Raw genomic sequence first — 25,939 nt, forward strand, 5'->3', positions numbered from 1 at the left:
CAGATTAACAAAGTAAAAGACTTAAAAAACGAATTCCGACGTTTCTAATTGCAGTCCATTCCACCATGATACAATCCTTCTATATGAGAAATGAATTCCTTTAATTTATGTCGATTAAATTTCACTCAATGCGATACCCGATAGAATCCGTGGTAAAAGTCTCTGTTGCACATACCATGTATTGTTTGAAAATTAACTGGTATTTTTTTATCGGCGTTCGAATGCGAAGGCTAGAAAAAATCTGTAAAGAGTCGAGCTTTATTTTTTAACCGAGGAGAGAAGCAGAGTAAGTGCTAACGATGCTGCCGAGTAAACAGTGATTGAGAGCCTTTGTTCAAGGTAGCCAGCGATGAAAAATAAAAAGTTTCTTTTCATCGGTTTCCTGTTCCTTGCAGGATGTATTGGCTCTCTCTCTCTCTCTCTCTCTCTCTCTATCTCTCTCACAGCTATGGTCCAAGCAAAGAATGAAAAGTAGATAGCAATAGAAGCCCGATGAAGCCTTTTCTAAAAGTAACGGCGAAAAGAGAAAATATCATGAGATTCAAATCTGAAATTATACTGTTGAACGTGAAATGCTACTTTTAGTTCTCATGAAAAGACATTTTCTTTTTTTACCACGAAGGCTTTTAAAGACGAATAACTTTTTCATCCCTTTTTTATTTTAACAGTTTACAATACCAACAGAAACTTTCATTCCTCTCTTTCCATTCAGAAATAAAAAATATTGTTAAATGATATTTATTAACCAGTTGATTACTATTTGTGAATAGTTCTATAGAAAACAAATTTTATTTCAATGCTCAGGACACCTTATTATTTCAACTTTAATTGCATATAATCGAAATAGTATGTCTTTGTAATCATTGTAATGCATTTCACTAAATTATGAAGAGTTTTTATAGTAAATAACTATCCTTCAATATCTTATTTCCAAAATTATAATATCTGTAGAATACTTGATGACCAGATTAATTTATGCGTTTGATATTAGTTATTGAGTTTGACGACGTCTCTGAAAATTAAGTCTACTTTGTGAAAACACTTATAAGAGTTTGATGAATCTATGAAAGGTGCTTGCTTTGATCACGGCTAAAAGCTTTCTGACTGACGCTTGCTGAGTAAATCGAACTATTAAATTATTAAATTTTTATTATTCTTTCTTCCGACCTCTCTCTCTCTCTCTCTCTCTCTCTCTCTCTCTCTCTCTCTCCCTCTCTCTCTTACTCTCGTTTGAGATTCGTAGTTCCAGTGTAGCTTTTTTTCAGTTTTCTGATAGGGTAGAGACGTAGCTTACTGTAGCACACTGTTGGCTCTGCGATTCATGTCATTTTTATGTAACACGATAATTCCATAACGTTTGATAATCAGATAAATTAGTTTGATAAAAACATGTGACGTTTGAGGGATTCTGCGTCTCATATAGTCTTTGATCTGTTTATAATTATCATCATGAGTATGACACGTTCGACTCGTGTCAGCAGATATTATTCAAGCAATTCACGTATGTTTATACATTACAATAATCTTTTTATGCGCGTGTCACACATTTTATTGTCTGGTTAACAATAATTATCTTTTTTTGATCAAATTAAATGTTCATTCTTCTATTGCACTTACATGTAACATATACAGGTATATTGTTGATATCAATAATGCAATTAGTGTATTGAAATTACAATTCGCTTACTCTTGTTACAATTGATATCTGTCGTAAATCAAATGCTTAGTTTGATCATACTTTTCATTTTTCCCTTTTTTTTTATAATTTTCAATGGCAATGGTTACGGCTTCAAAATTTTATGATACCATCACCATTCAAAATTTCAAAAAGTAATTCAGCAACACTCTCCGAAACAGGCCACTTGACACCTGTCACTTGCTACGACTACTCGACGGAATTATCGTTAATCAACGATCATTCGCGACGAACCGAAAAGTCAAACAATCTCCATGCTACAAAGGAACAAGAATGTAGATGGGAGAGGAGGTAAAAATGGTATTACCAGCGTACAAAGCCAATTAGTCATTCGATTCTCGTAACGATCTTCTTTTTTACTATCATTCGTTCGTCCTCTCGTAAACGCATTAAATGTTTTATTAGCGAGGGGAAAGCGACCGTCGCAAGAGGGGCAGGGGGGAGGGGATAAAAATTTACGTTATGGTGATTCGCTTTTACACCGGTGTGCGCGTGGGATCAGTCGCTTCCTCTGGGATAGCGCCTGCAGTTTTATGCCGCGCGATAGTAAAAACACACCAGCGATATTACGTTGGAGAGAGAAAGAACAGGGCTTTGTTGTTTACCATTCATACGGAATTTTTTTTTATTGACTTGGTGATGCGTGATCAAAAAGAATATATTATCCGTCAATGTTTTGATGCAAAAAATTGTGCAGAACGAGTGACAACTGATGTATTTAATCACACGTTTGCGCAAATTTTCGTTCTCAACTGTTTCTTGAGTGATGTCTCCATCAAAGAAATTATTTTGAGACATTATATAACATCATTTGCGTACGCGTAAGTGCTAAGCGTACGCACGCACTTAGGTGTTTATAACTTCACTTTCGCAGTATACAACACTCTTGCTCTAATGCATACTTGCGTCGCTTGCAGTGAATGTTTGACATTGTTTCTCACATAAATTCGCAATGGTGAATTTCAATGTTACTCTGGGTATGTACGTGAATTTGGTATATTGCAAAGCTTTGAAAATTAACTTTTACTACAATGACAACGTAGTATGTTTGTTGCTCAACTTTGCCTGCTTGTTATTATTTTGTTTCAGAAGTCCAAACTAATAAACCTAAATCACGCTACAGTGGAAGAAACTCCAGGTATTTCAGTAATTTAATCAGTCACTTTCTACTTCGGATTAATCTCTTTTGAACATTCCGTGAAGTTGCTGGCGTAGAAGTGAAACTGCTTGTTATGTAGTATAATAACCACCTGTATGAGAAATTTCAATTGCAATAAGCTTTAATTTTTTCCAAAAATTTTCAGATTTTAATAATAGGATTTCTACTCGTTCCGTCTTACTTATAGTTTTCCCGCCAATAAATAATGTCGTACTATGATGTAATTTGGTTGTAATGGAAATATTTTCTTCAAACGATATTCATTTGATAAGTTTAAAATCAATTTCTTCTAATGAAAATAGATTTCTTTTGAAATAAAATTCACGGCAGATAATCTACGTTTAAAAGAAAGACTAGACAAAGTTAGTAATTATCAATTTGATTTGGGCTAAATAAAGCTTAAAAAGCAACATTAAGAGTGCAAGAAATTAGTGGAGAATAGGTCCGGGGCACATGACAAAATAAATTGAAACATAGATTACATAGAATATAAAATGGATCTAATTCGTGAAGTCATACTATCAATTCGTGTATTTAAATTTGATCGCTATAATTAGCAATAAAAGACTTCCTTACCGGTATATATCAGACGAATCATAAAAAAGCTCAAGTGGAAAATCATTTCACGCATACACGCTCAAATTTTACGGGACTGCGTCGTAACAACGTTCACGTTCTCGTTCTCGTAGGGTGGGATGGCTCAATCGCTCTACCCCGTAGCTACGGTAGAACGACAGGCTGGCTCGCTGCTGCGGAGTTTCCCTTCTGAACCGTAACGCCGGCTCCAGGTAAGGAAAGCAGTCGGTTGGTAAAGCTAGCAACCTGGGCGTCGTCCTCGAAGCTGAACGAGGGCCGGAGTAGCGGCTGGAGATGTTGTTGAGAGTATGGTAGCCGCCGAGCGAGAGAGCCTGAGTACCGCATGCGTTGTGGTAGGCAACCACGGGACGTGGTTTTGGACGTGGCGGAAAGCCGAAGATGTCGCCCCTCGTATTAACCATCGAGGTCAATATCGATATTTATACGTCGATTTTCCTAGCAAATACTCAAAGTGTGAGCATTGGATGTTACGTAGTATATTTGAAAAAGAAATAAAAGAAAAACGAACCTGTAAGCACTTATATTGCAATGTCGAAGCATTCAATTACAGTTTTAAAAACCAAGTGATCTCTTTAAGCACCATTCGTTTGATGCTGATATCGGCAAAGTAAAAAAGAGAAAGAAAGCATCAAACGAATTAGGCCTGCACCAACAAAGCGAATTCTGAAATAGTCTGACTAACGTTGCAAATTCATTCCGACCCAGTTTTGCGGTTAATAGTCTCATTCCCTTTGCACGATTGAGCGCTTGAGCGAGCGAGCGTTTTCAATTGCTACTCTAATTATGGAAGCCTCACTGCAATATATATATAGTATATGTTTCACCTAACTTCGATGCATCACTGATGTTAAGAATATAGATATTGCTCGATCGTTTCTCTGCTTACTATCTCGCTTAGGTCTGCAAAGCAGTGCCCGTGTGGCTCATCTGTGGAAGGTTAGGTTCAAGTATAAATATATACAATATGTAATTTAATAGGTTTGACAGTTTTGTAAACGTCAAAGTTGACATAAAAGTATTTTTTTGGACATACGATGATTGGCGTATGTCACTCTAATTAACAACTATATTTTATGCGTTAAGAATATCACATTCTATTTTATTAGACTTTTCATCGGTTTTATCGTGCGAGAAACACATTAAATATCTGTTATGTGACTATAAAAGTACATTAGTGTGATGTTAACAGAAGGATTTATTTTATCTTTGTGATAATTTTATTACGCTATTAAATCTGCATTTGTGTGTAGAACAACGAACATAATATCAGACATGCACTTCTTGTATAAATCACGTAATGGTGAAACGTACAAGTTCTGAAATAATGTCGAGCAGCGTTTTAAAACGTTTGAAATATAGCACGTCACTTTAGTTACATATTTTGTGATAGTCCATTACTAGATCTGTGCTTTTTGTTTTTTATGTAGATTTATATTGCAGGTATATTTATGGTATATAATTTTAGAATTTAGAAGATTGCAAGTCATTTACTATATTTTTTAGAGAAAATCTCTAACGGTGATAATTGTCTAATCAAACTTGAAAAATCACACGATTTGACCGAAGGTTTTCACAAACCATTTCGATTGGAAGTCTCGTAATGCCAAACGAACCACGAGAAATAACATTCTATCATGTGACAATCGTGAAAAAAGGCGAAATCAAATCGATAAATTGTGGGATCTAAAACGTCAGTGTTACAAGGCACATCGATCGGAGGAGGAAACTTAGTTAGCCGGATAAGTTTATGATAAAACATGGGAGAGAGAAGAGAGGGCTATCAAAAGTCGTTAAGTGTCACGCCCTTTTTAAGTTTCTACCGCCTCCCGAGTAAGAGCTTTGTCGCATATTGTCAAGCTTTTTTTAAAATTCCTCTTTTTGTTCATGACTAAAGTGGTATTAGGAATGCGATTAACCGTCGTGAATTTTGAGTGTCCGCTGTTTTATCTTATCAATAAGCTATTGATTTCATTGTTTGGAGTGTGCTCGTAATTTATATTATGTTAATGAAATCACTGGAGTTTTTTTCGTCACCGTAAAACTTAAGTTACTATAATTACTGCGAGACGTTTATTAATTTAGGAAATAATTTTAATTAAATTTCGACATTCTATAATAATTATTTATAAGTATAGTCTGCTTCAGTTAGTCAAAATATCATTTGAATAATTTTAATGACATGAAAACAATATGATCAATAACGTTTTGCTATATAATGTTTATATTAAATATTGTCATAAATGCTATTGTTATAATTGAATACAATGCGTATTGTTAATTAGTTGGTTATTAGTTTCATCTTAGCCTATTGGCATACAGGCAGACGAGTGTTCGCCCGCTACTTCTATATGGATTCTGATAGGAAGAGAGTGTTCTGTATCTTTGTATTTCTCAAAGAGCATCGGAGTACCGCGCCCCAAAATCTAAAATCTTGTCTAAATCAAACTACTCCGATTATAAGATCTACAATTTATTAACTAGTGAAATTCAAACTACTATAAGAACACTGATGTTGGTGTTAGTACGTACGCTTCTTTAGAAAAAAGCTATTGGTATTCACCGGAAATCGAATCCAAATTATAGAAATCTCATTCTCTATCATGAGCCACCGTGTTTCTCTAATAACGATTTTAAGTATTGTAATTGGTCATTCATACAATAATGCTATACTCTGAATAGAGCAATACCTCGAAGCTATTTAAATTAATAATTATTATTAATATCGTGTTTCAATTCAAATATTACCAATATATTGAAATAATAATTTGTAAACATCTGGTATATGATTCATCGAAATAAATTGCTGTTGTTATTGCTTTTGGCGAAGCCCTAGAGTATTAAATAAATTAAAATAGACATATTTTCTAATTTATTCTATTTTAAAAAAAACATCAATAGAACATTATATATTGGAAAAAGCTTTTTATCTAATCCATATTATTAAATGTACATTATAGATTGAAATGTTTTATTTCGTAGAGAAATATCAACCAATTTTCTAAATAATAATGCCCAAATCAAATAAGAAAGATTTAGGTCGAGTCGCGATTCATTATTCAGTTTCACCCTCTTTTTTTACGAATTGGCCCTGTACATGGTCTACAGTGGCCGTCTATCGATAAATTCCCTTGAGGAATTGAATTGCGCCTGAATTATTCAAGTAAAATGTGCATATATGGTTGTAAATTCATGAATCCCAAATGGACGTTTGACGTTAGTTAATTTACAAATTCTGTAGCAACGTGTCGTACGTGGTTTACCTAACAAGCGTGATAAAATATACAATTTTAATTTTGATATACGTGGTTGATTCAGTTATAATCACTTTATTTATATTTTTCTATAATTTACGAATTGTTTCAATGCTTTTTTGTTTATTTTAATAATGAGGAAACATTTTTTGCGAACTAAGACCTTTTGAATGTAATGTGATTTATTAAGCAAATTCTTTATTACTCGTTGGATTTTTTCAATTTGAGAACATTTTCTTTTAGAAATGCAACATTTAAGAAATTTTTTTTTACAAAGCGACTTGTTAGGAGAGAAAAATGATATTTATTTGTCACAAATGCAGAAATTATTAGATAGTAATCAGGACAAAGCTTTTTTATTTTAACTAGAAACATGGTTTGCTCAAGCACGAAAATGTCACTTAAATAAGACCAATCAATTTACCGTAGCTAAAAGAAAATACGCATGAAATGTTAAAATAAGACTTAAATTATAGCTAGTCTCAAGGGATGAATGTAGAAGGGAGAGAGGGGCAATTTTCATCTAGCCACATTGGAATATAGTTCGGTCAGAAAGGGCGAGAGGGAGAGAGAGAGAGAGAGGAGGTTATACGTTATAGCGTTTCGGTTATAATTACACTCGGCTGGGCGATAATTGCCTACAGTTTGCCTGCAGGCAAAATTATTTTAGACTAGCCGCATGATCGAGAGAACGATGCTTATTGGATTGAAGTTTCACGGGGTAATAAACCTGTTGCCCGAATGAAACAAATCTATCCAAGCTTTGCATGCAGATGCAACGAGGATTTTTCAACGATTGCGCGTCTCTCTATATTCTTCGTGGATTTTCAACCGAAACGACTTCGGCTGCTTCTGCTCTTTATCCTCTTTCTATGTTCATGGTTTGGCTCCGCGAAAGGGCTTATGTTATCATTGGCATCGATGAAGGAACTGAGGTATTTTTCTGCTCCACGGTTTATCGAACGTGATTTTTCTTCGATGTTCTATTTCAAAAGAGGAAATACGATTGAGTAAGAGAAAATACAATTCCAAGCTTGTTATCGTTAACTGATATTTAATCGAACAGGTTGCATTTTTCAGGAAAAAATGTGGATGAAATCCTTTCATCTATCGAGGCTATTGTGGCTCGCATCTTGGAAAATTTTCGAATCTCAACAAATGCATTTTTGCGGGAAAAAAGTAGAAACAATCTTATTAGCAAAAGAACAACACGCTTAAGGCTTCTCGAATCCCACGATTCACGCTCACATGTACACAAAACGCTTAACTTAATTTGAACGACGACGGAAAATTATTTCGCGCAGTACCGCCGAGTCCCAAGAGGAATTTTATGAAATTTGCGAGATTCCCCGAGAGTAGTGAGATCCTCTCAACAGTGGCGGTGGCGAAAGCCTCCGCCATCCCATACGCGAAATTCAGTTTAATCCTCGAAACGCTGAAATACAAGGTGCATTATTTTCACTAACACCCTACCTACACGTCGGTCAGTCCTTACGGTGCTCAAGGGTTTCTAATGACATCTGCACGCGAGAAATAATGGAGCAGACAAATATAAGAAACAATATGAGGTACTTTTTTATTTTTTCAGTTTACCATTACGGTGAAGTTGAACAAATTATTTATTTTTTATCTAAGCAAAGCGAATTGCAAGCGTGTATTTATTTCTGCTCCCGTTTAATTCCATTGTCATGGATTGGATTTGGAGTTTTCATCTTACATGTTTTGAAATTTTTAATTCTGTGATTGATTCAAAGTTCGCTGCTTATATACGGATAATTTTTATGTTTCAGATGAGATGTTGATGACTGACTGCGTAAGTTGAAGTTGGATTTTGTTATTGTTTTAGGAATAGATTGAGCAAAATTGGCAATGTTTTTAATTTGAAACATTGTCGCAGCCTGGGACGAATTTATATTTTATTGACATCTCTTTCTTATATTTAGAAACAGCTGCCAAATGCAAATTTTAAAATCGCTGCAAAGTTAGATCGGTACAACTTGGCTAACCCCGCGTGACTTAAGTTCAAATTGTTAATATCCCAGAGTACCTTCTATGTCTATCAATTTTTGATAGTTCAAAAACACAATAACTTTTTTAACGGTTCGGAAAATATGGATTTTAATGTTTTTTAAATTTTAGTAAAGTATATATTTCAGTATCATTTTCTGCGAAAAATAAGAATCCATTTTCAAAATTACAAACAAACGTTTCTACAAAATTATTTCTGATTGAGGTCTTTAATTAAGTAACTTAATTTGTTCCTTTTTCTATTCAATGTGTACTAATTATTGTGTTGAGTAAAATGTGCTAAAATTAATTAACACGTTTTCCAAAATAGTATGACCATCCGATTTTAGCAAAGAGAAAATGAAAATGAAATGTTAATATTACATGAGAATTTTTGTGATCAAACGATTTAAAGGAAAAAAGAAGAGTGCTATGATCAATGAGTATTTCAAAACATTACAATATACCCTTGCTATTACAGATTAGACATTAGATGAATAATAAATGTACACGAGAGCATAAAGTATAGTCACATTATGCTGGAAAACAAAAGTACCTATAAATCAATTTCGCTTTGAAATTTTATTGTATTTTATTGAGTTGCGTGCACGTGAGAAAAAGTTGTTCTTTGATTTATGTTTCAACAGCGTGAAACGGCGCAATGGGAACGAGAAGTGTGTTAGAAAAAGTTGAAAATAGCGTTTAGACATAGTAAAATATAGAGCAATGATCTAGTCTAAAATTCAATTCTGTTATTGCAAATAATAATTTTGTAAGATGTTTTCCTTTAATCAGAAATCTTTAATCAAATTATTTAGTACTTCCATAAAAAGTTTTGTTATTTGTGATTTGAGAGAATACATTATTTAGTTAATTTTGTACAGAAAAATTCATAATATGTTGTGCTAAGAATATGTTATGCTCGAATATCTTCGACATACTCGTCGACGTATAGAAGAGCTTACATTAACTTCATCAATAGGATTATTTGTAAAAAACATAAAAATGTGATCTCGTCCTTGATTAATGATTGTATAAAAAGAAAAAATAAGTTTCAATGCAAGCAATTTCATTGTATCGCAAAACTTGCGATTTTTGCTATTATCGAGCTTTAAAAAGTTGGGCCGTAAAAGTCTCCTGTTGCGCCGCGCATGCACGTCCAACTTTTAGCCATTGATTAAGCGACTGTAAATAGGTTGCTCGAATCGAACTTTTCGTATAGATAATGTTTTTTCCTTTTCTGATTCGAGTCGAGCGATCGGATTAACGCTCAGTAATTTATGGCCTTTCACCGCGAGCCGCTTCAATCAAAAACTGTCTCCTTTAGGCGCGTATTCGTTTCACGTCGGTGATTGATGCCACGTTAAGCTTGATTTGACAAGGCTTTAAAGATTTTCTACTAATACGACTTCTCGTTCCCATCGCGCCCTTTGGTGCGGTTAACACGTAGTTCAAAGAACAGCTTTTTCTCTTGTGCACGCCATTCGATAGAATACAATGTAATTTATTAATTTTTAATTTATTATCTTTTAGTAGTGATGAACTTTGATAACGTGAATCATGATAACTAATAAAAGTCCATTTCTCAATTATCTTTTCATGGGCTTATTATGCCTGTTATTGTTAAAATTATCTTTTTTAATGAATTAGCTTGCTATGTTTATTTCGTAATTGCATAAAAATAAAATATATAACGAAGTATAAAAGTGGAAGACGACGAAAATGTTCCAACAAATTATTCAATAAATGTAAAAGACTCTGAATCTTCTTTCTAATTTTCTTGAGACTAGATGAGATTGTAGAGATAAATTTATTTTTCTAGATAATGAGGCGTTCGTAAATTCTATAAGAATCCTTTTCTTCGATAACTAGAAAGTATTTATATTTATATAAGATTTCATTTTTGACTAAACTTATTTGAAATAAAGACAAGGTCAACTATGATATAATAAGTTCGATAATTTTATTAATATTGCATTGTTTAATATGCTCCCCTTCAAAATAACGAAAAGGGTACGTATCTAGTTAATTTTCCGTTTATCGAAATTGATTAATGATTGAGAATAAGTAGTATAAACATGAATAAACTGACGAATGACGATATGTATGTGTCACAAAGTTCTCAGGTGTTTTTCCAGTTGATAATTTTCTCATAAAGTGAATTTTTAGGTAAAATTGAAAAACTTGGATGCACGTAATGGTTTTAGACATTCTCACGATATCAGACAGACTTATTTTCAACCATTAAACCTACTTATAACCAAATTAATATGCATTAATTTCCTATTCGATATTGAATATTATGTGAAATTAATAAAATAATTTCCGAAAATATGATGATTGAGTGGACCATTTTTACTGATTGTTAATCGACGAGCAAAGAAAAAAATATTTTCGTCATACAAGCTTTCCACGTAATCAAATTGTTTCTCCAAAGCTTACTGGATGTCCCATTTATTTGAGAACTGAATGTCTGCTAAAATAAAATATGGCATCTTATATTACGATAGTAAAATCTTGAGTGTGTGCAACAATTACCCACTGACTCGATGTGCTCGTCTAGTGAAAAAATGTAGGATGCGGATCGAAGTCAGAAAGTCAAGAAATCACAAATTTGAAAATGTACATACATACACACATTGAAGGGGTAGAGGACGCATAACGAAGTTGGGCAAACAAAACGGATTACGGGTCATTAATGTACAGGCGAATTGCGCTTGTCGATGTGTACAGGCAGGCTCTAATGGAGCTATTGGATTTCGAATTACCAGACAATCAGTTAATTAAATATAACGTTACTCTGGAGAGAGAGAGAGAGAGAGAGAGAGAGAGAGAGAGAGAGAGGGGGGGGAGGAGGCTATCTGTGTAGAGGATATAGGGATTTGGTTGACTGGCCATTTCGCGATCAATTGCCGCTTTGGCGACTGGGATTTAGTTATGGTTAGCAAAAGCCATTACTCTAATCCGTGAAACGAGAGATTCAGTTGGATTTTACAATTGCCAACCCTATTTTATCGATACTTTTTCTTTTATAGTAATGCGAAGTGATAAAACGTATGTGAATTTGATATAACCACTGGTCATCGATTATTATACCATTGAAGCCATTGATTATTTGCTATTCGTAATGCGATTTGAAAGAAAATTTCCATTAGGATTGTGATCGATGTAGCGCTGTTCGTAAAGCTGATTAGCTTATAATAATCGTATTTAGATTAACTCGTACCTTTAGATATCGTTCAATTGGCAACACATACAATGACACTTTCGAAAGTCTAGTCCAACAACCTGGAAATGTCAATTAAAGCTCAGCGAAAAAGCTAAATAGAAGCGTATTCAGAAAAGCCATTCACTTCAAAGCATACGATCACTGCTTTCACAGTACAGTAGTCGAGATTTTCTTTAATATTTCATATCGTTATAATAGTTGATGAAAATCAACTAATGGCGAAAATTCATTCTATCATATCCAGCTTTATGAAACCCAAATTCATTAATTACGAAAACCTAAATTCATTAATTACGAAAACCTAAATTCATTAATTTGTACAAATTTAACGTTAATTCTACCCAAAAACTGACATCAGCATCTGCAAATGATATATCAGTTTACTGTTCTCACCGGTACTGAATTAATGAATTCGTGACAGTGTTCAGTGAACTTTCTGATTTGTTATGTTGTAAAACTTGTAAAGGATCGGGGAAGTTCGAAGAGATTGGCGCCTGTGGTCTATGTTGGAAACTATCTCTGTCGTGTAAATGTGGCATAAATTACGTGCCTTCTGGTTCTTGCATCAACAATGGTTTCGGAGAAAATTGTTGCATAGCGTTTGTGATGAGGCTCTTAGCTGTCGGTTTGCAAAGTATTAATTTATTTTCGAGCTTGATGGATTTATATGAAATGACCAACAGGTCAGCGTATGACAGTATCGTCGATCGCATTCATCAAGCAACAAAAATTCATTCCATTCAAGTCAGTTCGAAAACTTTTGTCGAAGAAGAAAAAAAAATTGTCCGATTACGTATCATGGAAAAAAAACGCGATTTTCCATTAAAAATTGGCTTGACAATTTTAATATTATACTGTTCTGAAAAAATCGTAGATTTGATTGTCAAAAGTAGTTTTGGTAAAGGTAGTCTAACATGTCATGCAGCATTACTCAAAGAATCTTCAACTTATAAAAAAAACATACTATTTGAAAGATAATTTAATAATTTTATCCATGAATCTACTTGTTTTGAAGGAAAAAATGTAACCGTTATTTTGCAATAATAATGAAAAAAACTTAAAAAATTTTTTTTTTAAAAGTCTGTTATTTTGTTACAGATTTTTTTATTCTCTAAAATTAGGTTTCTAGACAAGATATAATCCTTATAATAATAGAAAAATTCTTTTTTTATGTTTAAGGAGATACAACATACATGACTCTGCGCGTAATTAAAAAAAAATTGTTTATTGTGTTTATTTCTATTTTTTACCACCGCCTCTAATGTAAATTATGTAAAAAAATATGGTATGCATGTTCAAGGCTAGATACACTGTAAAATTTTTGAATAAAAACATTGTATAGTTTCTTCATGATAAATTCACAAAAGTCGAGATAATTTTTATCCATTTATATAAGCATCTCCCTTTAAAGTCGTTTTTTTAAATTTAGAATTTTAAACATAGTTTGTTTTTTGTTCAATTTTTGTTAAATAAAAGAAAGCAGTATTTATATTAATCTTATCATCTGAGAAAATATCATTTTCTCCAACTACAATATTCTTGTATGGAAAAGGAATAAGTTAGAAGTTATGACAAGCAAAGTATAGTTTTTTTGTGTCAAAATGAAGCATTCGTTTGTCGAAAGGGACGTACAATTAGCAAAGAAAATTGTACATAAAAAAATTGGGTTGAAAGTGAACTCAATACAAGCAATTAAAAACTCCAGTATCATCAGTATACCTAACTGCGTATAATAACAGTAATGAACAGTAACCCGTGAGAAAATAGAGGCAGAATTTGAAGCGTGAAATTCCCGCGGCTTCTGCTCTGAAGCAGAATGCAAATCGCGAATCCAGTTTCACGCACCAAATCATTAGAGTGGAGGGAGAGTTGTCTGTGAAATCTCGCGAACAAACAAGCGGAACAATTTGTTCGTAATAACGCTCTCCCGATAATTATGCTCGGGAGGGGTCACAAGGTCGCATAATTACTTCTTTTAATGGCTTGCTCGGGGCTATCGACAATATGCCTTCGTTACAACGATTAACCAGAGTCAGATTTCATAACTTTCAGGAGAAAAAACATGCCGCGCTTGGGGAATAATCAGCACGCTTCAGTGTGTGTGTGTACCTCTCGGTTAAGCGGTAAATTGACGTGTGAAAACTTTCTCGTTGAGCTAGCTGGTGGGATGGTATTGAAAAAAAGTATTACTGGATATAGTCTCGTTCCCTCGTGAGCGCTTGGATAAAGAGATGAGGTTTTACCAGATCATGAGGTGTGAACTAAACTTTTTTCTTTAAAAAAAAGTTTGATACTTACGTTATTGGCGATTCACTGGGATTTGTAATGCTAATATGATTACCCACAGCTTTCCCTCTGGATTTCAAATAAGTATCTGTTGAGGACGTGGAGAGCAGAAATAAACGTGGGAGGTGAATTAGCAGTTGAATTATTTATGCATTTAAAAGAACAGTGTCACTTAATTTATAACAATATAGGCATAGAAATAATAACAAAAAATCGCAGTGGGAAAAAGGCGAAAAAACAATGTTGCATGAAATACAACGCATAAACTTTGAATAATCTCGGCCGCATACAATTTGCTCAGGAGTCTAGCAAGTTGTCCGTGCCAACGCTGAACGAATAGTGGACTTGCCTGAAAATTTGCCTTTCAGCGGCACTTTCCCCGCTCAAATGTTACTGCCTTCTGGCTCTGTAGCCTATCGGTCGGCTTGGCAGCTTTCCCTAAAAAACTCAGAAGCTGTAGTTTTCGCGAGGTTCATCGCCTCCAGGAGTAAACTCTTGCATCTCAGTTGGCTTCACGATCACGAGAACGCTATTGCGATCGTATGGGTGTCGAACCTCAAGCGAGAGGTATGAGCTATTCAAATATATTAATTTTTTTGTTAACACTCCCATGTTAACATAAAATTATTAGATTACTAATCGCGCCTACAAATTTTAAGTTACTCAACAGACAATAATATACAACGTACCAATCTTATTCCAGTCGAGAGCAGTAGTATGTCTCGCCAAGCATATGTCGGATGGATGATAGAGAACGGATTGACCTACCCGAGACGTTTCAGGGGAAAATGTGCTTTAGGTGAACCCTAACCGGCGCCAATGAACCGACCTACCTGCGGGGCGTCGCTGCGCGGTAACCCTGGTCAACGCGTAGGAAAGCCACCCCTAAGTTGTCTTCGCTCAAACTTTCTGTATCAAATTCATTTTTTTATTCATGGCACGTGCTTACTATCTACGTTTCCAATAGTATCATTTAAATTATTTTTATAAATTGATTGAAATGCATCAAAGTGAAATCGAAGACTTCTATTGTACAAAATATGAAAGTACATTAGTCGCCAGATAGTTTATGAGTTATAGGATTACTATATTTCAACTCAGAATACCAAAATTTTGTAAAGCGCAATTAAAAATTAAACCATGTTATAGTAATGATTGCTATATTTCAATCGGCTCACTAAAATATTTAGGAAAAGGAGTTGTAGGTAATCGATCGAGTCTTTCCGTTTTGAATCCTTCTGAGCCAATATTTATTATTCATTTCACCGAGTTCGTACTGTTTCGAAGGGAACGCAATTCATATCTCGGTATTAATAAAGATAAGCTCAAAAGGATCCAACAGGAAAAGACTCGATCGATTACCTAAAAACTCTGTTTCCCAAATCATGTTGTAGCTTGACTTATTTAAGCTAGTGTGTAATATCTGAAATTTTTGCTGATAACTAGGTAATTAATAATGCGCTATACTAACTTCCACATATTTTTCATAAAAATTGACCAACAAAGCGAGAAATTCCTTTTACGATCTCAAACCGAGCCAAAGCTTCGTCGTGGGAAACATTTGGCAGCAAACGCTAAAAGTGTATTTCATGTTCTCTTTTTCGAGGAAAACGTTCGGATGCGGTTTCAAATAAAGAAAAATTTAACAAAATCCGTTACAAGCTTTAGCGATTTTATCCGTTTTTGTAAGTGATATTTGAAATAAAATCACTGTTTTTTTATAACCATATCTTTGATTGTTTGAATAATACTTATAATTACCATGCATATCGGAAAAAGAATAAATCAAAATTATGATTATTATATATTGCACATTTAGCAATTGTCTAATTAACTATAAAAAAAGTTTACCAAAATTTTTTCCCACATAATTCATATTCATGAAAATTCTTCAAATGTAATCAGTAGGTTTTATCAGAAAAAAATCACGATTATCTGATCAGAGTAGTGGGCAGCCTGTAATGAACTCATTTGAATGCAAAGTAACGTTCCGTAAAAAAAAAAATGCCTATAACCGTACGCATGATTCTTAAGCACGTATGCTTCTGTTCACATCATGTATAACTCGATACAAGTAGTAATAAATTTATTCTTTTACATGTCGGATGTTTTTAAACATTGAAACTAATTAAACATTTGTTCAAGCCTCTTATTATTAATTATTTTTAATTTATTCAATGTTGTTTTTAATATAAATCACGAAAATTTCAAATATGACTACACCCTACGGTTAATGAAATGAGTTGGTCGATATTTTATCGAGCAAACGTCTTATAACAGCTCAAATTTACGCCCTAATTAAGTCGGTTCACCCATTTCTCTTCAACGACAATGCTCGTTAAACTAAGAGAAGGGAGCTGTGTTCGCGAATGCTATTATGTTGCAGCTTAGAATCAGTAATTTGTAATGGTAATAATGAAGAGTGAGGAAGAGGGAGCAAGGCCACTTTTAGGTCTTTATTAAACTCTTGTATACCTTAACTTCCAGCAAATGTGGCAACCTGTTTAATCGTGCATTTGAAATTATTCTCGTGTTATTTTGCTTAGTATTTGATGTAATATCTTGCTGTGAGGTTTAGATGGATCGCCTAAAGACTTTGCTCATATACTGCAAGAATTTCCTATTTATTCGGTGATCAAATCTTATCTAAAAAAGAAAATTGACGGTTCGAAGAAGCTTTATATAACTTTAATTTCTACAAATATTGAAATTTTTTTAAATAATCACATCAAACTTATTCAATGGAAAACATTTTAATCGTCGCTCCCTTATGGAAGCCGATCGCGCATTCTTATATAATACATTTACATATCGCGCTACACTTTCAATTACATTATCACATTCCGCTGTAAAATGTTCACCGCCAAAACTGGCCTCACCCTCGGTAAAATAATTCTTCGAAACAAAAAAAAAGTCAAGTATTTTTTGCATAATCCTAAAATCCACATTCCATCGACAAGATCGGCTAAAATTGAAATACCACAGATAGAAAGAGAGAGAGAGAGAGAGAGAGAGAGAGAGAGAGAGAGAGAGAGGAGCAGAAAAAAGCGAGAGATAGAAGTAGTCGTTCGATGCGCGCACATTTTCTCGCATGAGATATGCCCAAAGCGATGACGTCTCTCTGTAAGCTCGTGCAGCCATAAAGTGAAACGATCGTCGTGGCTCTTCCCTCCCTCCCATTCTTCTCGCATCGTTACATTATATTAAACGTGCGCAAAACTTCACCCAAACTTATATCGTTTGGTTTTTTTTCTATCAGGTCAATCTCAACTTGATTTCAGCGAAAGTATCTCAATAATTGAAGATTTCTAAAGGATGTAAACTCGTTGACAAATGGATTAACTCTTGCGAGAAAGAGAGGAGGGGCGCAATGTTGGAAGGTTCACTCCCTCGTAGAAGGCTGATTTATGCATGTAGCCTTGTCTCTCGAGCGCCTTGTTTGCCTCTCTTCTCTCTCCCCTTTGATCGGCCGCACTGGCAACGAGTTATTGCGGTTTCTCAGCGTTTGACTTTCGGGCGCGGGAGGGTGTTCTTGATATTTATGGGCGTTTTCGAGGGACGATGAGTCTTGGAATATTCAAGGTTATTTTACTACTCAGCTGAAAATGGTTAATTAAGCGGGATTTCTTTTTATTTTTTGACGAATATGCTTCCACGATGAAGGCTTAATGCATCTTTTCACAGGGTTTCTGATGAACGACACATTTACAAATATAAATTTATATTTATCTGTGTTTCATATTCTTTTGATCGAATAATTGTTTATCATGCGGAAGTATTATAGTCTATTGTTAGCATTTCGGAACAATAAGGGTGTGAGCGTACATACGTGTGTATGTATTTGAAAATTTATTGATAATCAACAAACGTTTGATTTTCATTAGACGAGCGCGTTGATGAGCTTTCAAAACGGAAATGGAACAATCGCGTGTTCGGAATACCGATTATATAGCAACGATCCAATTTAACACTTTAATAAATACGTGTCCTATGTACATTTTGTCGACTTGAACAACAATTTCAGTTTTGAATAGCTGTAGCTCACAATAGCGAATTGAATCGAAGATTGTTCTCGATTTATCATTAAAGCCGAGCGAAAACAATAAAGAAAGGATGCCTATTTTTCCTCATATAAGAATAATAAAAATCAAGGAGCAAAGAAAAGGAAGCAATAAACAACGATCCACGAGGATATCGGCCACGAAGGCGCGCACAGTAACTGGCCGCAATACGTCGAGCAAGGACAAGCAGCGCGCTTCCCTCATCTTTATTTCCACAAATAAACCATTGCCAGACCGAGCCGTGCCCCGTATATTTCACGTATAAAAAAGCAGTGAGAGAGAGAGAGAGAGAGAGAGAGAGAGAGAGTAGAGTATCCCGAGGAATCCCCGGTGACATCTCCAGCGACGCGTGCAAGGAAAATGGAGATGTATACTTTGCGCGTCGCGCGCATAAATCCGACATGCAGCAAATCTCTCTGGTGCGCTGATAAAGGATTCACAATGGCTAATGGGTTGTGATCGATTCAAGCGATGCATTTTTACCCGAACGTTCATCTTTTCTTCCTTTTTCTTTAATTCTGTTTCGAAGGGATGCTACGGGATAATCCGCGCAGATGCATCTACGAGAGCTAAAGAGGAAAAAATCGTAAAAAAAAAATGAGAGTTGATTTCGGGGCGTCACATCGACAGAGCGAGGTAATCTTTTTCCTCCCGAGATGAGTTTAGCTAGACGAAAGTCGCCGATATTACGTCAATACGCTTGTGCCGATCTATATAACGTCACTCTCAAGATTTTCTTTCGACTTTAATGTTACTTCATGGTGATTAAATGGATTTTTATTTTCAGCCAAAAGTTTTTAACTTTCGATCATTTTAGCTCGCGATATATATATTACATTTGTTAAATGCGCGTTGAATACGGCAGTTTTTCACACTGACACGATCAATCTATAAAACTTGTAGCTCTAACTTTCTTCTCAACTCGTTTCGTGATTTCCACTTGAAGTTTACATTTGTAATGCGTACGTTCCAATTCTGATTACACTAGTACATTGCTAGAAGAATATTCTCGCCATGAATTTCAATTCCGTAGAGTGTAATTTTAATCAAGCGAGTGCCGTAAAATTTACCTACCCCGGTTGATGCACGCTAGCAGGCATTGAAATTAAAAGTAATGAGTCAAAGCAAAAATGGGCGTAAATCATCATTGCACGATGCACGAAAATGCACGAGGTGAACAAGTATAAGCGCTTGCGAATATAAAAGACCGTGTGCGTTGTCAGGAGTATATGAAAGAAGCGTGTGACGCCGAACTTTCTCGCTTTCCTTACTTTCCCTCGCTAAATTGCTCAATATTCTTTCCGCCGCCGCGTAAATTAACCGAGCATTTACATAATCCCTTTTTGCATTCATTACCTCAGTTGCGTACTAAATAAAGCGGGAAATTTTTGCTTCCTTACCGCCGTTTTTTTGTTGCCGTAATTGCGTTGTTTAGTCGCGCAAGAGAGCGAGGGAGAGGGAGAGAGAGAGAATGTGAAGAAGAAGACGCAGCCCATTTGCAAGTTATATTTGAGACTGAGCTTATGCGAGGAGTTCGTCCCCGAATACCACGCGCGCGAACAGCTCTCACACGAGTAATCAAAGTTCACATATACTTTATCTGCATGAGGAATTGCATTCAAGCTTGAATTTCTGATTTGATTTACAGCGCCTATTTATTTGAAATAACTCGGCTTACTGCTTTTGACTTTTTTAACGGTCCATTGTGAGAGATTATTATTCAAGTTACAATGTCGAAAATTATGTTATTTTAACTTCTTTTTTATCCTTAAAAAAATTGACCATATAAACACAGTAAAAAGTTTTACTTATATTGAGCAATAAAACTTGCTCAAACAAAGATATCACAAGAAAAATTCATTCGTTCAAATACGCACCTGAAAAATTACTTTAAGTCATGAATTTTTAAAATAAGGAGAACTTTTTTCTCAAATTGAGTAATAAAATCTTAAAAGAAACTCATTCTATTTGACAGAGTTTCACACAATAAAACAATTATTAATAATTATTCGATTGAAATAATTCATTTTTATGATATTTAATTTGAAATTATAGATAATTTTTGTACAAATGTCCAAAATTTTATTCAATTAAAGTACGCAACAAATTCCTCAAATCGGGAAATGTTTTTAATTGTTAGCGCTGGAAGAAAGCACGCAGTGAAGTAAATAACGTCACGAAAAAGAGTAAAACGTCTTGCATTGTAAACGTATTTTAAAATGTAAATGTGATTTGAAAATGTAAGGCTTCGGGTTATAAATGTATACATAACTGAATTGTCGAAAATAATAGGATTTCCAGGTCGACTAAATCCGGCGTCAGTGCGAAATTTTCACGCCGCGACGTTCTATTTGATTTGCGCCCCTCCAAAATAGGAGATGAAAAAAAAAGCAGCGGGTAACGGATTCTCGTGAGCTCATGAATACTGAAATTGGATACAAGAAGCGCATATTAACAATTCGCGTAAACGGAAAAATGCGCTTTCCTCGCTTTTTTATATTTATTTTTGGTCTTCTGAACTAGCGCGCGCTTTTTTTTTTGCTTTCGCGCACAAGCGTCGAAACCGTTCGATGTCGCACGACGAAATGTGTTCGACAGCTCACTAGTGTCACGTCTTCGCTTGACATGACGTGGCTTTTCAGCGTCCTCCTGTATTTCACGCGAAAATACCATCGTTTTTTTTTTAGATCGATATTGCGTTAACTCTTTTTTGTTTCCTTTAGCACCTGGACTGTACACCGACAAATTTTTTTCCCTTTGGATTTTGATAAGAATGTCAATGACGTTTTGCAATTAGCGATGAATTTTGCTTGCAGCGTAGAAAAAGTATCCTTGTTCGACAAAGAATTAGCTATAATGTCACGGGCAAGACTTCAGGAATATCATCCAGCGTGATGGAAAAAATCTTGTGTATACAAAATATCAGTTGCTTTAGCTCTTTGTCAGCTAAACGAGCTGCATTTTAGTTTATGAGTTTTCTTATAGCTACATCTTTGTCCTTATACATAATATCAAACAATTGCTTTACACATTTAGTAGAAATTACACGCATACTTTCATTAAAAGTGAGATGAATAATTTCATTATTTGCAATACTTTTGATCGATATTGCATTGATACACAATTATCCACGTATTATATATTTGTTAATGAATGATCATTCAATTTATGAAAAGATTCCTTGTCTTTAAGCAGAAAAGTTTACTAAATATAACTTGGACTACGTATACGTAGAGATTTCATTTCGATTGGTTTGCTAATAAGTCGTCCGTTTCAACTAGATTTTATGAAGTTCCTTGAAAACGACGAATATTAACATTCAAAATACTAAAATATTACTGACGGAGGTCATTGTTAAGTCTCCTTTGTAATTATTCTCAAACGACTAAAAAACATCTAAGATCCTAATCGAGTATTTTAAAAGTTATGTTTGAAAGCGGAGATAAAATAGGATTCTTAATACCATTGTCTTCTTGTCTCGAACTGTAAGTAAATTAATTCGTTTGTAAAAGTTAATTCTTATATCTAGCATCTTGCTGTTTTAATAATAAATATCACCAAGTTTCGTAAGTAAGATGTACATAGTTAAGTATGATTTCCATTTATATCGTCACTAATAAGCTTTTATGAATAATCATATTTTAACATACATTAACAAAATTAATATTATTATTTTTAATGAACACAAACAGTAATTGAGGCATTAATATTATAGAATTTTCGCAACAGTATTTGTCTTAATTTATGTAAAATTAGTTATATAGAACTAAAATAAACTATAACTTGAAAATTTTTAAAGAATAATTTATGATGCTGAAAAAAAGATAATAATTAATTATGTGAGATGTTTATTTTCAATCCTTATTACAGTCGTATTTATACAACTTTATTAAAAACTTATAAAGTTATAGTTGTCGAAATAACATGAAAAATTACATCATTAAACATGTTCTAAAATAAAATAATTAACTTTAAGGAAATATCTAAAGAGTTTGTTGAAGATAAAAAATATTTTAACCTAGAAGATGAACTGCTGCTACAAATTTATAATGAAGAGCATATAAGTGTATGTACAAATTGCTGCTTCCTTTTATTGAATCTTCTGGCTTTGTAACTAAAATGAGATCGAACGCTAATATAATTTATTTTGAATAGTACTCATTTAATTTTAAATAATGAAAAAAAAGTCGAACTATTATCAATGTAAAAAAGAAAACGATCAGTATGCCAGACATGCGGAGTAGATAAACTTATCTGCTGCATGCTCTTTAATACCGTGGGGGTGAAATCTATTTCAGCAGCCGCTGCACGCACTCGAATTTTTAAGAGGACGCGCACCGTTCCCGCGGCTCTTGAGACCTCGGAATCGGGAATTGGCGCGTCGCTGCTGCTCCAGAGAGGGAGAGTAGCTTCGCGCTTCTTGCGGCTGCATTATTTAGTGAGGAGGATGTGGTTGTGTGGCTTGGGATACAGCGTACAGGCGAGCGTTGTAGTTATCTCTTTTCTCAGGACGTGGTCACAACTTGCTTACCTTTTTTTAATTCCATGAAAAAAAAAAAATTAATTGAAAGTCCTGTATGTTATTAAATAAAAAGTATTTAATTTATTATTTAGCATATCTGAGCATACGGAATTTTAATTGTATAAGTTAATCAATTTATTCATTAAAACTGCGTTGTAAATGGAATCGACAGGTTTGATTAAGGAATTAAATATGTATACTAACAGACATATACTAAATAATGAAGTACCAACTGCAACTGACTAAAAATGTTTTATTTAATTATTTAATTTATTTAATTTATTTAACTTATTTGATTACAGCTCGAACGACTAAAAGAACAATTAGACCCACTTTTAAACATACTCTAGAAAAACTCATCAACTAAAACTTGGATCGAGTATAATTATATATTATTTTAAGTACGAGTGTGAATGAAAGTCAAAATATCTTCCGGCTTTTGAAGCCGTTGACCTAGAATCCTGATATATTTTGAAAATGTTCAAGTTCGTTTTGAGACTCTTGACGTAGGAAGAACTCTTATACAATTCGCCGAAACTCTCGACGTTTCTCAAGTTTAGCGAAATTAGCGCGGCCGAGCTGTACATTTTGCTGGTCTGATGTGTTAATTAATTGGGGAATGCAATTTAATACTATTTTCATTTAACGCTTTCGCTCATATCTTCTCTAGTAAAATTGAATCTCGAAGTTGGTTTGCAGTTTGATTGAAATGTGGGAAAGGGAGGTTAACGATTGAATGAATGCGATAAACGACTGTCTCATCAGATTAGCGTTTACAGTTATTTAAAAATAAAATTTTAACGGTAAAAATTGATTTAAAAGTTTGTGATAGCACTGATTGATAACTGCTGCTGTAGCATCTAATATGAAATATAATAATACTTTGTTTGAACAGTTAAAAAAAACCACAGAAGTACAATAACAATTTTTATAGTGTTAAAGTCGAAATAATGAGATATGAGAATCAAATGTTCACAACGTGTTAACACGAGAAATCTTACAAATTAATTCTGTCAGTCAAATATAATTCGCTGCTGATGAAACATATTGGTATAAAACGCGTTAACGACTGTATTGTGAAATCACATTGAAAAGCTAATAAAGTAATTAACGCTGGAAATTGTTTCGCATATTATAATTAAATCGCGAGCGCTCATACAATAACTTTACGAGTAAATACAAACAAGCAAGAACATTGTGAACATTGTGAAACAGAACATAAATTAGCAGCAGCGATTTCGTACGATAAAGAAAAGCCATTCAAACGCGCCATGAATAAGTGACTACGGTTGAGCCTCAGTGCGATTGGCATTTCCCCGGTGGACACTGCGAAGGGGGCGAAAACCTGTCAATCTGTCCCAATGGGACGATCATGGCTAGGCATGACGCTTGCGGGTTTCCTATGAACCTCGTCATAAATGAAATAAAACTGTGCCGCTTCTCCACGATGACTTTTCTTTCTCTCCTTTGTTTTTCTCTCTTGATAATGATTTATGTTTGTGGGTTCGAGAAGAAAGTCTCAATTTATAATGAATGGTTTGCGTGCGTGGCTCGCATGCAACATGAACAATGGGGAATACTATTTAAAATTGTTAATGTCGTTCTTTTGTTATTTTCAACGGAGCGTTATTTTTTTTTCAAAGAGCACTAATTTTTAAAAGAACGCTGGAGATGAAGAAATTGATTATAAACTCACAATGTAGAAGAGATGTAGTATAAACCCCAATATTGCCGGTACGTTACGTTGTTCTATATTCTTCTTTGTTTTGAAAGAATTTCTTTGTACACTCTCGTGTATTCACAATGAAATATTTTTCATAGGAAGCTAAAGTTACGTTATTATGAAAAATATATACACGACAAGCAAAAAGGTACCGTTTATATTGAAAATCATACGAAAAAATAAAAAACTTTAACAAAAGAATTACATACGTGTGTATTAATACATTGGAGCTTGTATTTTAAGTTTCTGCAAAAGTATACGTGAACTACATTCAATTTCTTTTACCGCAAGGAAAAAACTCAAACGTAATTTTCCGAATAACTTTGTTGAATTATTTTTTTAAATTTGGAATATCGATGGTTGTACTTCATTTTTTTATTCATAAGCATTTGAGATCGAGAACCTTATAACTGGATATTTTTCTAATTATTCACGCAGATTTACAAAATTCCTTCTACTTTTCTTTATTTTTCGCTCTGTCGCTTAACCAGATATCGATCTATACACGCCTCCAGAACCTTTGAACTCGATTGTTACGAATACACGATCCAATGTCATTGGGTCGACACTCGGAAATTTAAAGAGGAAAGGTTATTACCGAGCGCTTATTATTGAACGCTTCACCGATAGCAAGTGAGTTACATGCGCTCAAATTCCTTCCATTTCCCTTGGCCTCTTAGCCAAAGAAAGACAATTCTACAATACAGTGACTACAGTTCTGCGGACGAAACCTAGAACGATAAGCAGCTAAAGAATATTATGAAGGAAGAGGCACAATGAAAAATATGATCGGATCAACGATATTTATATATAGTTATACATAGTTCGACGGATGTATTTTCGACGGATATCAATTTAATAAGTGTAAGCAAATCATAATCTGAATACTCTAATCTAAATATAATGGAATAATATATATTTGATATTAACATAAAAATCATGCTTGTTAATGGAATAATAAAATATATAACACGCATAAAAAGATCAAAGTAATGTGCAACCGTAGGTAACTTCTGTGAAAGATGTCTGCTGACATGGGTCGAACGTTTCATACACGTGATCCAAATTATAAACAGACCAGAGACTATTTGAGATATAGAATATACAGAATCTCTCAATTGCCTCATGACGAATTCAAGAAGCAGAATTCCTTGACTGTTACATGTCTTTATCAAACTAATTTATTAAGTCATCAGACGTAATGAAATTATCAAGTGCCATTGAAACGAAATGAATCGTAGAGCGAGCAGCTATTTTTTTGAGTTTATTATCTTTACTCTCAATCACGCTCAATTCTATATTTTTAATTATTAACATTAATTTAATTGTTTATACCGTTTGGAATGAAATCCGAATTATACTTAATTGTAGTTAACAATTTATTTACACTTTCTAATCCAAGCACACA

At 34.1% G+C, this 25,939-nt stretch overlaps 1 protein-coding gene across 4 annotated transcripts in view; it reads left to right on the forward strand.

The window, feature by feature from the left end:
* LOC131669837 (lachesin-like) overlaps positions 1 to 25,939 on the forward strand; it is a 126,538-nt gene that overhangs the window by 22,643 nt on the left and 77,956 nt on the right. Inside the window, exon 2 of one of the 4 annotated variants that reach the window (XM_058945005.1) lies at positions 8,494 to 8,516. The exons of 2 other annotated variants lie outside the window; for them this stretch is intronic. The gene's annotated coding sequence lies outside the window, so the exon portion shown is untranslated. Of the gene's footprint in view, positions 1 to 8,493; positions 8,517 to 25,939 lie in introns of those variants that run through there. One more of the 4 variants, XM_058945008.1, reaches the window with a different exon arrangement.

This window comes from Phymastichus coffea, unplaced genomic scaffold (assembly GCF_024137745.1).
Source record: "Phymastichus coffea isolate CEN01 unplaced genomic scaffold, Cenicafe_Pcof_1.1 PCOF00097, whole genome shotgun sequence".
Lineage (NCBI taxonomy): Eukaryota > Metazoa > Arthropoda > Insecta > Hymenoptera > Eulophidae > Phymastichus > Phymastichus coffea.